At 38.3% G+C, this 11,162-nt stretch overlaps 1 long non-coding RNA gene across 1 annotated transcript; it reads right to left on the minus strand.

The window, feature by feature from the left end:
* Positions 1–1,267: 1,267 nt before the first annotated feature.
* Positions 1,268–8,216, minus strand: LOC116565103. The gene is made up of 2 exons (XR_004275258.1): positions 8,134–8,216; positions 1,268–1,401 (listed from the first exon to the last, which is right to left on the minus strand). It is a non-coding gene; the product is annotated as an uncharacterized LOC116565103 (long non-coding RNA).
* Positions 8,217–11,162: the final 2,946 nt, after the last annotated feature.

The raw sequence follows: 11,162 nt of genomic DNA on the forward strand, positions 1-11,162 counted from the left end.
TTGATTTTTTTGAAGAATTTTTCGAATCTCTAAGGCCTTCAATTTTATTCTGATCTTAGTTAATTTTTGCCTTCTGCTAGCTTTTGGACTAGTTTGCTCTTGCTTCTCTAGCTTTTTAAATTGCGGTGTTAGGGTGTCAGTCTAAGATCTTTCTAGGTTTCTTATGTGGCCATTTAGTATTATACATTTCCCTCTTAACACTATTTTAGCTGTGTCCCAGAGATACTGGTACATTGTCTTTTTGTTTTCCTTGCTTTCAAAGAACTTCTTGATTTCTGCCTTAATTTTATTATTTTCCCAGGAGTCCTTCAGGAGCAGATGTTCAGTTTCCATGTAATCGTTTGGTTTTGAGTGAGTTTCTTAATCTTCAGTTCTAATTTCATTGCACTGTGTTCTAAGATACCGTTTGTTATGATTTCTGTTCTTTAGCATTTCCTGAGAAGTATTTTACTTCCAATTATGTGATCAATTTTAGAGTAAGTGTCATGTGGTACTTAGAAGAATGTATATTCTATTGATTTGGGGTGGAGAGCTCTGTAAATGTCTGTTAGGTTCACTTGAACCAGAGCTGAGTTCAAGTCCTGAATAACCTTGTTAATTCTCTGTCTCATTGATCTGTCTAATATTGACAGTGGGGTATTAAAATCTCCAACTATTATTCGTTTATTCTAACTCTCTTTGTAGGTCTCTAAGAACTTGTGTTATGAATCTGGGTGCTCCTGAATTGGGTGCATATATATTCGGGATAGTTACCTCTTTTTGTCGAATTGAGCCCTTTACCATTATGTAACACTTTTCTTTGTCTTTTTTGATCTTTGTTGGTGTAAAGTGTGTTTTATTAGACACTAGGATTGTAACCTGTGCTTTTTTTTTTTTTTTTTTTGGTAAATATTCCTCCATATCTTTATTTTGAGCTGATGTGTGTCTTTGTATATGAAATGAGTCTCCTGAATAGAGCACTCAAATAGGTCTTGACTCTTTATCCAATATGCCAGTCTGTGTCTTTTAATTGTCACTTAATTCATTTACATTTAAGATTAGTACTGTTACATGTGAATCTGATCCTGTTTTCATGATGCTATCTGGTTATTGTGCACACTACTTGATGAAGTTTCTTCATTAGTGCTTCCTTTAGGACCCATTGAAAAGCAGGTCTGGTGGTGATGAAATCCCTCAGCATTTGCTTGTCTGGAAAAGATTTTACTTCTCCTTCGCTTATAAAGCTTAGTTTGGCTGGATATGAAATTCTGGGTTGAAAATTCTTTTCTTAAGAATGTTGAATATTGGCCTCCACTCTCTTCTGGCTTGTAGTGTTTCTACTGAGAATTCTGCTGTTAGTTAGATGGGCTTCCCTTTATTGGTGACCTGACCTTTCCCTTTGGCTGCCCTTACCATTTTTTCCTTAACTTCAACCTTGTAGAATCTGATGATAATTTGTCTTGGGGTTGATCTTGTGGATCATCTTTGTGATGTTCTCTGTATTTCCTGAATCTGCGTGTTAGCCTGTCTTGCTAGATCATGGAAGTTCTCCTGGATAACATCCTGAAGTGTGTTTCTCAGCTTGTTTTCATTCTCCTCATCACCTTTGTGTACTCCAATCAATCGTAGGTTCAGTATTTTTACATAGTACCATATTTCTTGAAGGTCTTCTTCATTCTTCTTGTCTTCATGTCTTATTTCAGCAAGGTGGTCTTCAAACTCTTGCATTTTTTCTTCTGCTTGTTGATTTGGCTATAGATAGTTGTGTATGCTTTATGGAGTTCTCATGTTGTGTTTTTCAGCTGCATCAGGTCATTTATATTTCTCTCTAAACTGGTCATTCTAGTTAGCAGTTCCTCTAACCTTTTATCAAGGTTCTTAGCTTCTTTGGATTGCATTAGAACATGCTCCTTTAGCTCAGAGAAATTTTTTTTTATTATGCATCTTCTGAAGCCTACTTCTGTCAATTCATATATCTCATCCTCCGTCCAGTTCTGCACCCCTGCTGGAGAAGCATTGCTGTCATTTGGAGGAGAAGAGGCAGCCTGGCCTCTTGGGTCTTCAGCATTTTTTTTGTTAATTTTTTCTCATCTTCATGAGTTTATCTAGTTTTGATCTTTGAGGCTCCTGACCCTTGGATGGGGTTTTTTTGGGGTCTTTTTGTTGTTGTTGATGTTGGTGTTGCTGCTTTCTGTTTGTTTGTTTATGTTTCAATGGTCAGATCTCTCTCCTTTAGGGTTTCTGTGGCTTGCTGGGTGTCCACTTCAGGCCCTATTCATCTGGTTTGCTCCCATGCCTGGAGATGTCATTAAAGGAGGTGCCTCCCTTGACTGGACAGGGGGAGCTCCCCTGCCCTGTGTGACTCTGAGGTAGGCCACTGCACCACATTGCTCTTCCTTCCTTTCCATGGATCATATCAATTGCATAGTCAGTTCTGATAAGAGAACCTGGATACTTTGGTTGTTGGTGCAGAATTCACATGCTATCATGGTTCATTTTGATGGGAGACTCTGATCACTGCAGCATCTAGTCAGCCATCTTGGAACCCCTAACTCATCTAACTATTAAGCGTTCTTTTCACTGCTCTTAGAACTTTTTAACTACTCTAAGCTCTGCTCTAGCTTCCCTGTAAACCTAATTAAATTTGTTATTCAAAATTCTTTTATTGATTGGCTTAACTTTCATTTAAATCATTCATTTGAAACAACTGAAATCTGACCAAATCATCTTAAATTAAAATGATAATACCAAATCAATAAATTTTTCATTGTTCATCATGGAATGCCCTTAACCTATTCACATAAAAAGTGTTAAAATTAAAATTGTAAGAGTTATTATCTACTTTTCATTTGTACTTATGAAAATTAATAAGATTAATAGATTATATTGTGACTTAGTGTAATGTTGGCTTTATACTCATGTGAAACACTTAGCTTATTACTACTCCTACTACCTCATATTTCTAGTCCTAATGTTGTCATTAAAGAAAAACTCTATTTGGTTCATCTTCAACTATCAATACCATCTCTGAAACACTCCAAATAACATTAGCACCATATAAGAAGAATAATTCAGTTTCATTTTAATGCAGAATCTTTATGGATTCCTGCTAAAGTGTTTAATATAAAATATATGGAATGTTAAATGTTTACCAGTTGACCAAAAAAACATTGAAAAAGGAAAGCCCATTAATATATTTCTAAGTTTAAGCAGAAATAAATGCAATTGTAATACATTCTAAAGCTTTTATTCTCAATGGAAATATTTTTTCCTTTCTGAAGAGAAATTTTTTTTCTCTTGAGAAAAAAAAATTAGTACAATTATAAAGGGAGTTCAATTATTTAACCATTTGCTGCAATTGTTAGTGAATTGAGTTTTTATTTTTATCGCATTTTAGGTTTTGAGATACACATGAAGATCATGCAAGATTGTTGCATAGGTACACACATGGCAGTATGATTTGCTGCCTTCCTCCCCATCACCTATATCTGGCATTTCTCCCCATGCTATCTCTCCCCAACTCCGCATCCCCTGCTGTACTCCTCTATTTCCCCCCGACAGAACCCAGTGCATGATGCTCCCCTCTCTGTGTCCATGTGTTCTTATTGTTCAACACCCACCTATACGTGAGAACATGCAGTGTTTGGTTTTCTGTTCCTGTGTCAGTTTGCTGAGAATGATAGTTTCCAGGTGCATTCATGTCCCTAAAAAGAACACTCATCGTTTTTTATGGCTGCATAGTATTCCATGGTGTATATATGCCACATTTTCCCTGTTCAGTCTATCAGTGATGGACATTGTATTGCTTCCAGGTCTTTTCTATTGTAAACAGTGCTGCAGTGAACATTTGTGTGCATGTGTCCTTATATTCAAATGATTTATAATCCTTTGGATATATGCCCAGTAATGAGATTGCTGGGTCAAATGGAATTTCCATTTCTAGTTCCTTGAGGAATCACCACACTGTCTTCCACAATAGTTGAACTAATTTACACTCCCACCAACAGTGTAAAAGTTTCCTATTTCTTCACATCCTCTCCAGTATCTGTTGTCTCCAGATTTTCTTTTTTTTTGGGGGGGGACGGAGTTTCGCTCTTGTTACCCAGGCTGGAGTGCAATGGCACAATCTCGGCTCACCGCAACCTCTGCCTCCTGGGTTCAGGCAATTCTCCTGCCTCAGCCTCCTGAGTAGCTGGGATTACAGGCACGCACCACTATGCCCAGCTAATTTTTTGTATTTTTAGTAGAGACGGGGTTTCACCGTGTTGACCAGGATGGTCTCGATCTCTTGACCTGGTGATCCACCGGCCTTGGCCTCCCAAAGTGCTGGGATTACAGGCTTGAGCCACCGCACCCAGCTCTCCAGATTTTTTAATGATCACCATTCTAACTAGCATGAGATGGTATCTCAATGTAGTTTTGATTTGCATTTCTCTAATAACCAGTGATGATGAGCATTTTTTCATATGTTTGTTGGCCTCATGTATGTCTTCTTTTATAAATCATCTGTTCATATCCTTCACCCACTTTTGAATGGGCTTATTTGTTTTTTTCTGTAAATTTGTTTTAGTATTTTTAGATTCTGGGTATTAGCCCTTTATCAGATGGGTAGATAGCAAATATTTTTTCCCATTATCTTAGTTGCCAATTCACTAAAATGACTGTTTCTTTTACTGTGCAGAAGCTGTGAAGCTTGATTAGGTCCCATTTGTTTATTTCAGCTTTTGTTGCTAATGCTTTTGGTGTTTTGGTCATGAACTCCTTGCCTATTCCTATGTCCTGAATGGTTTTGCCTAAGTTTTTGTTTAAGGTTGTTATGGTGTTAGCTCTATGTTTAAGTATTTAATCCATCTGGAGTTATTCGTAGTGTAAGGTGTCAGGAAGTGGTCCAGTTTCTGCTTTCTGCACATGGCTAGCCAGTTTTCCCAACACCATTTATTAAACAGAGAATCGTTTCCCCATTACTTGTTTTTGTCAGGTTTGTCAAAGATTGGATAGTTGTAGATGCGTTGTGTTGCCTCCGAGGTCTCTGTTGTGTTCCATTGGTCTATATCTCTGTTTTGGTACCAGTATCATGTTGTTTTGATTACTGTAGCCTTGTAGCATAGTTTGAAGTCAGGCAGTGTGATGCCTCTTTTTTTGTTCTTTTGGCTTAGAATTGACTTGGCTATGTGCGGTCTCTTTTGGTTCCATATGAAGTTTACGGTGCTTTTTTCCAGTTCTGTGAAGAATGTCATTGGTAGCTTGATGGGGATAGCGTTGAATCTGTAAATCACTTTGCACCATATGGCCATTTTCAAGATATTGATTCTTCCTCATGAACATGGAATGTTTCTCAATCTGTTTGTGCTGTCTTTTATTTTGTTGAGCAGTGGTTTGTAGGTCTCCTTGAAGAGGTACTTTATGTTCCTTCTTAGTTGTATTCCTAGGTATTTTGTTCTCTTGGTAGCAATTGTGAATGGCAGTTCATTCTTGATTTGGATCTCTTTCAGTCTGTTATTGGTGTATAGGAATGCTTGTGACTTTTGCACATTGATTTTGTATCCTGAGACTTTACTGAAATTGCTTATCAGTTTCAGGAGATTTTGGGCTGAGATGATGGGGTCTTCTAGCTGTACAGTCATGTTGTCTGCAAATAGAGAAAATTTGACCTCCTCCTTTCGTATTTGAATAACTTTATTTCTTTTTCTTGCCTGATTGCTCTGGCTAGAACTTCCAATACTATATTGAATGGGAGTGTTGAGAGAGAGCATTCTTGCCTAGTGCCAGATTTCAAAGGGAATGCTTCCAGTTTTTGCCCATTCAATATGATGTTGGCTGTTGGTTTGTCATAAATAGCTATTATTATTTTGAAATACATTCCGTCAATACCTAGTTTATTGAGGGTTCTTAGCATAAAGCGCTGTTGAATTTTGTCAAAGGCCTTCTCTGCATCAATTGAGATAATCATGTGTTTTTTGTCTTTGGTTCTGTTTATGTGGTGAATTACATTTTTAGACTTATGTATGTTGAACCAGCCTTGCATCCCTGGGATGAAGCCTACTTGATCATGGTGGATAAACTTTTTGACATGCTGTTGCAATCGGTTTGCCAGTATTTTATTGAAGATTTTTACACCTATGTTCATCATGGATACTGTCCTGAACTTTTTTTTTTTTTTTTTTTGCTGAGTCTCTGCCAGGTTTTTGTATCAGGATGATATTCGTCTCATAAAATGATTTGGGAAGGATTCCCTCTTTTTGGATTGTTTGGAATAGTTTCAGAAACAATGGTACCAGCTCCTCTTTGTATGTCTGGTAGAAATTGGCTGTGAACCCATCTGGACCTGGGCTTTTTTTGGGTGTTAGGCTCTTAATTGCTGCCTGAACTTCAGACCTTCTTATTGGTATTTTCAGGGTTTCAACTCCTTCGTGGTTTGGGCTTCAGAGGATGCAAGTGTCCAGGAATTTATTCATTTCTTCTAGGTTTACTAGTTTATGTGCATAGAGTTGTTTGTAATAATCTCTGATGATGGTTTGTATTTCTGTGGAATCTGTGGTGATATCCCCTTTATGTTTTTATTACATCTATTTGATTATTCTCTCTTTTCTTTTTTATTAATCTGGCTAGTGATCCGTCTATTTTGTTGATCTTTTCAAAAAACCAGCTCCTGGATTTATTGGTTTTTGGAGGGTTTTTTGTGTTTCTATCTCCTTCAATTCTGCTTTGATCTAGTTATTTCTTGTCTTCTGCTAGATTTTGAGTTTTTTTGATCTTGCTCCTCTAGCTCTTTCAATGTTGATGATAGGTTGTCGATTTTAGATATTTCTTCACTTCTCATGTTGGCATTTATTGTTATATATTTTCCTCTAGACAGTGCTTTAAATGTGTCCCAGAGATTCTGGTATGTTGTGTCTTCGTTCTTGCTGGTTTAAAAGAACATCTTTATTTCTGCCTTCATTTTATTGTTTATCCAGTCAACATTCAAGAGCCAGTAGTTCAGTTTCCATGAAGCTGTGAGATTCTGAGTTAGTTTCTCAATTCTGAGTTCTAACTTGATTGTACTGTCATCTGAGAGATGGTTTATTATGATTTCCGTTCTTTTGCATTTGCTGAGGAGTGATTTACTACAAATTATGTGGTGAATTTTAGAGTAGATGTGATTTGGTACTGAGAAGAATGTATATTCTGTTGGTTGGGGAGTTCTGTAAATGTCTATTAGGTTTTCTCGGTCGAGGTCTGAGTTCAAGTCCTGGATATTGTTGCTAATTTTCTGTCTGGTTGATCTAATATTGACAATGGGTTGTTAAAGTCTCCCACTATAATTGTGTGGGAGTCTAAATCTCTTTGTAAGTCATTAAGAACTTGCCTTATGTATCTGGGTGCCACTGTATTGGGTGCATATATATTTAGGATCTTTAGCTCCTCTTGTTGCATTGATTCTTTACCATTATGTAATGTCCTTCTTTGTCTCTTTTGATCTTTGTTTGTTTAAAGTCTATTTTATCAGAGATGGGAATTGCAACTCCTGCTTTTTTTTTTTTTTTTTTTTTTTTTTTTTTTTTTTTTTGCTCTCCATTTGCTTGATAAGTCTTCCTCTATCCCTTTATTTTGAGCCTTTGTGTGTCCTTGCATGTGAGATGGGTTTCCCGGATACAGCACACCAATGAGTTTTGGCTTTTTATGCAATTTGCCAGTCTGCGTCTTTTGATTAGGGCATTTAGTCCATTTACATTCAGGGTTAGTATAGTTATGTGTGAATTTGATCCTGCCATTTTGATGCTAGCTGGCTGTTTTGTCCATTAGTTGATGCAGTTTTTTCATATGGTTGATGGTTTTTGCCATTTTGTATGATTTTTGGAGTGGCTGGTACTTGTTGTCCCTTTCTACGTTTAGCACTTCTTTCAGGAGCTCTTGTCAAGCAGGCCTGGTGGTGATGAAATCTCTGAGTACTTGGTTGTTAGTAAAGGATTTTATTTTTCCTTCACTTATGAAGCTTAGTTTGGTTGGATATGAAATTATGGGTTGAATGTTCTTTTCTTTAAGGATGTTGAATATTGACCCCCATTGTCTTCTGGCTTGTAGGGTTTCTGCTGAGAGATCTGCTGTGAGTCTGATGGGCTTCCCTTTGTGGATAACCCGACCTTTCTCTCTGGATGTCTTTAGCATTTTCACCTTTATTTCAACCCTGGTGAATCTGATGATTATGTGCCTTGGGGTTGCCTTTCTTGAGGAATATCTTTGTGGTGTTCTCTGTATTCCCTGGACTTGAAAATCGACCTGCCTTGCTAGGTTGGAGAAGTTTTTCTGGATAATATCCTGAAGAGTATTTTCCAACTTGGATTCATTCTCTCCATCACATTAAGGTACACCTGTCAAACGTAGATTAGGTCTTTTCACATAGTCCCATATTTCTTGGAGACTTTCTTTATTCCTTTTTACCCTTTTTTCTCTAATCTTGCCTTCTCGTTTTATTTCATTGAGTTGATCTTCGACCTCTGATATCCTTTCTTCTGCTTGGTCAATTCGGCTGTTGAAACTCGTGTATGCTTCACGGAGTTCTCGTGTTGTGTTTTTCAGCTCCATCCATTCACTTATATTCCTCTCTAAGTTGTTTATTCTTGTTAGCATTTCATCAAATCTTTTTTCAGAGTTCTTAGTTTCTTTGCATTGAATTAGAACATGTTCTTTTGGCTCACAGAAATTTCTTATTACCCACCTCCTGAAGCCTGATTCTGTCAATTTATCACACTCATTCTCCATCCAGCCTTGTTCCCTTGCTGGTAAGGAGTTGTGTTCCCTTGTAGGAGGAGAGGCGTTCTGATTTCAGTTGCTTTCATCCTTTTTGTGCTGGTTTCTTCCCATCCTGGTAGATTTGTTTACCTGTCATTTTTGTAGTTGTTGACTTTCAGATTGGGTCTCTGAGTGGAAGTCCAGTTTGTTGATGATGAAGTTATTTCTTTTCGTTTCTTAGTTTTCCTTCTAATAGTCTGGCCCCTCTACTTTAGGACTGTTGAGGACCATTTCAGGCCCTGCTTGCCTGAGGAATCACCTGCAGTGGCTGCAGAACAGTAAGGGTTGCTTCCAGTTTCTTCTTCTGCTATATTTGTCCCAGATGGATACTTGCCAAATGTCAGTCTGATCTCTTCTTTATGAGGTGACTCTTTGGATCTACGGGGGTCAGGGAGATGCTTGAGGAGACAGTCTGTCTTTTATAAGAGCTCAATTGCTGAGCTGTGAGCTCCTGCCCAGCAAGGAGGCAGCCTAGTCAGTCTGCCTGCAGAGGCTTTGTTGAGCTGCTGTGGGCTCTGCCTGGCTGCCATGTGAACGTCCGTGCAGTCCTCTTTATGCGGGTATAGTTAGAACTGTCTCAGCAATGGCAGCCCGCCTCTATAATGGTGGATTTTGTCTGTAATGGTGGGCTGCCTTAGCAATGGCCGGCTGCCTCAGCAGTGTCTGACTACCTCCATAGTGGTGGATTGCCTCGCTAATAGCTGACGCTCCTCCCCCACTGAGCTGAACCGTCCTGGGTTCAGCTATGCTTGCTGTGAAACTCTCAATGCAGAGTGTTTCCGATTGCTGTATTTTTGTGGGGATGGGACAAGCTGAGCCTGATCACCTGTCTACCTGCCTCAGAGTCCTTTTTTTTTTTAGTTGAATGGGTGACTCTGTCCTCCAAGTGTTCCAGTCACCTGTTGAAAAGGCACCAGGATCTGTGTGATTTCCCATGCAGTGACCCACTGCACCAGCTGAAACAGTCACACTGAGATTTGTGGCACTTTTTTGCCCGGTAATCTCCTGGCCTGGCTCCTTGTTTCAGTCCCCATTTTTATCAGTTGAACGGGTGACTCTTTCTCCCAGGAGCTCCAATTGCCAGCTAAAGTGATGCCTGGACCTGTGTATTTTGTGCAGAGAACTGCAGCACTGGCCAAAATAGCCACACCGGCCAAAACAGTCATGGTGGTGACACATGGGGCTCCTGTGCCTGGGAATCTCCTGGTCTGTGGCAACAAAAATCTGTCTGGGAATGTGGTGTCCACTCACCCTCCATGATTTTGCTGGGAGCTGCAATCCTGAGCTGCTCCTAATCGGCCATCTTGGATCTGTTCCGAGTTTTGGTTTTTTTTGCGGACACAGTAACGTGTGAAGAATATTCTAAGTTTAACATTAAAAATAGTATTATGTATATATCAATAGAACTACTGTTATCCATAAGAAAACTACTTAAAAAATGTCATAAACTGAAATCTGACCTTTTTTCCCCGATGTAGTTAGTAAAATATATTTTAAAGCTTTATTCTCAATGAAAATATTTTTCAATTCTCAATAGAATTTTTCTCTTGAGAAAAAAATTTAGTACAATTTTAAGGGGAGTTCACTTATTTAACCTTTTTGCTGTAGTTCTTAGTGAATTGAGTTTTTATTTATTTATTTATTTATTTTGAGACGGAGTTTCACTCATGTTACCCAGGCTGGAGTGCAATGGCGCAATCTCAGCTCACCACAACCTCCACCTCCTGGGTTCAGGCGTGAATTGAGTTTTTAATGGACATAGTAACATGTGAAGAATATTCTAAATTTAACATTAAAAATAATATTATATGTATATCAATAGAACTACTGTTATCATGAAGAAAACTACTTAATAAGTCACAAACTCAAATCTGACCTTTTCTCCCCCAGTGTATTTAGTAAAAGAGTGCCCCCTTGTGATTTCTGAATACTTATACAACAGTGAGGTCCACTAATCTTGGGCAAATTTGTTAATTAAGAATTTTTCCTCTCATCCTTAAAATACAACCAACACTTTATTTTTGCACATGAAACTATTTTAATTTTAAATTTATTTTACTGGAAGTAGAAAGAAAATGTTTCATGGAGATTTATCAGAAAGTAGTTTTAAGAAAACCACTAAACATTCCAGGACGCCTGCTCACAGAATGCATATACTGCTGCTGTTTTCCATTTTTATGCCCACGTAGGTGGCTCTCTAGAGACAGAACACTGTTTCTATAGAATAAACCTACTGAGCTTATATTGATTGGAATTTTCCTGACCGTACGGCATGGCTCTGACGTGTTTTGTGCTTACTTTTCATTATGAACCTAGGACACCACAGATAGGACCATATGTTCCTCTGAGTCCTCAGTGGAACTCCCAGGGATACCAACAGGGAGTAGTGTAGATCCAAGAAGCAGCAGAGC

This window comes from Sapajus apella, unplaced genomic scaffold (assembly GCF_009761245.1).
Source record: "Sapajus apella isolate SASKATOON/1434 unplaced genomic scaffold, GSC_monkey_1.0 scaffold39, whole genome shotgun sequence".
Classification (NCBI taxonomy): domain Eukaryota; kingdom Metazoa; phylum Chordata; class Mammalia; order Primates; family Cebidae; genus Sapajus; species Sapajus apella.